At 37.0% G+C, this 2,142-nt stretch overlaps 1 non-coding gene across 1 annotated transcript; it reads right to left on the bottom strand.

Annotated features, from left to right (window-relative positions):
* Positions 1 to 715: 715 nt before the first annotated feature.
* On the bottom strand, positions 716 to 901 carry LOC128249130 (U2 spliceosomal RNA). The gene has a single exon (XR_008265251.1). It is a non-coding gene; the product is annotated as a U2 spliceosomal RNA (small nuclear RNA).
* Between the last annotated feature and the right edge of the window lie 1,241 nt (positions 902 to 2,142).

Below are 2,142 nucleotides of genomic sequence, written 5' to 3'. Positions count from 1 at the left end.
GCCCAGAGAGGAAAGTCTTTGTCTCTAGACCTTTCAGACGCGTCCACCATACACATTCTTTCGCCATAGCCACAAGTACGATGAAAATAGCTCTTCCTTCCCGTTTAAAGGAAGGAGGCGCGACAATATTCACGATAGACTCGGCTGATAGACCGACTCGTCCCACACGCGATAGCAGTTGTTCGACGTAAGCCCACAGCTCGGAAATGGTTGGACACTGTACGAGTGCGTGCAGAACGGTTTCGTCGCTCTGCCGGCATCTCGGACAGGTCGGCCCCGTGTTTCTCGAGCCATGCCTGTAGAGCTTATCCCGAACGGGTAGTGCTTCTCGATAGCACTGCCAGGCCAGGGATCTCTGGAAGTTGTCCATAGGTCCCGGTCCGAAGGTCGTCTTAAACAGGCGGGTCAGGTATTCCTCGTCGACGCCCAGGTTCGCCCCGAGATCGTCGTCGTACCTTCCCTCCACTTTTAAGATAGATAGATAGATAGATAGATAGATAGATAGATAGATAGATAGATAGATAGATAGATAGATAGATACGACGAGCTTCTTTCCGTTTCCGTCTACCAAATCCACTCACAAGGCTTTGGTCGGCCCGATGTTATAGTAGGAGACAATTGCCAAAGGTGCCACGCAGTGGGACTAAACCCGGAACCATGTGGTTGGTAAGCAAGCTACTTACAACACAGCCACTCCTACGCCTATATTTTCTTCTGAATATGGGCTGAATCCTGGAAGTACTGCTATACCAGGCCAACCTGTCGCAAAAGCGGAGCAAGCCCCTAACACTTCGCCTCGTTCTAAAAAACAGTTTAATATCGATGACCCCAAATAGGGGCCGTATCAGCTGATAAGAACAGATACTACATTTTGATCTTAGCCAAAAGGCCGAGAAGCGATGTATGTATGTATGTATGTATGTATGTATGTATGTATGTATAGGTATGCCTGTAACAATGTATGTCGGTAGGTATGTAGGTATATATGTATGTGTGCGTGTATGTATGGATAGATAAATAGATGGATATGCGTATATTTATGAATGTATAGGTGTATATATATAAATAAGTATGCATAGTAAGTATCTGTGTATGCATGTATATATGCATATGTGTATGTAAATTTATGTATGTACATGTGTATGTATTTATGGTTATGCATACATGTGTATAAACATGTTTTTGTATATATATATATATATATATATATATATATATATATATATATATATATATACGTATATGTGCGTGTTAGTGTGTGTGTGTGTTCATTTGTGTATATATGTATGCATACGTGCATGTATGAATGTATGCAGTTTTCTAGACGTGTGTGTAAGTATGTCTGAAGACATGTATATATATGCATGTATGTAAATGCGCACATTTACGCATGCATGCATGTTATATAATCTTTTTTGATTATCTGAATTCCTGAAAGACGCAAGGAGCTGGGTTTTTAACAAAGAAACACAGTTGCATCGCAAGAATTTAGATAACAAAAACGGTGAACAGTGACATGTTGAACTTTAAAAGCGTTCTTTATTCATTACATTTGTATATATGAATGGATATATATATATATATATATATATATATATATATATATATATATATATATATATATATATATATATATATATATATATATGTATGTATGTATGTATATGTATATGTACAAATATGTATGCATGGATATGTCTATATATACATACGCTGAGAGAAAAAGATCGGGAGGGAAGAATGACTCAAACAAAATCATTAATATAGGACATTAACCCATACACACAAGTGTGTGTGCGTGTGTGAGTGTGTGTGAGTGTGTGTATGTATGTGCGTGTGCGTGAGTGTGTGTGCGCGTATGCGTTTTTCTCTATAATTTCCTTGTGCATCTCTCTCTGTCTCTCAATCTCTTTCAAATGTCTACATACATAGATGCATATATATATATATATATATATATATATATATATATATATATATATATAATTGTGAAATTTTTTCGCCATGAACGGTTTGTGTTTTTAAACGGAGTGTATTTTTTCTGATGTTATATCTGTTCCTGAATGATGTGTAAAGAAATTTTGATTTAAGCATCTTAATGAATTCTTTATACTGAAATATATATTGAAGAAGATAAATATG

The sequence above is a fragment of the Octopus bimaculoides genome, chromosome 11, assembly GCF_046866305.1.
Source record: "Octopus bimaculoides isolate indiv1 chromosome 11, ASM4686630v1, whole genome shotgun sequence".
NCBI classification, from domain to species: domain Eukaryota; kingdom Metazoa; phylum Mollusca; class Cephalopoda; order Octopoda; family Octopodidae; genus Octopus; species Octopus bimaculoides.
Note: the sequence above shows the minus strand (reverse complement) of the source record. Positions and strands in the feature narration are given on the sequence as shown.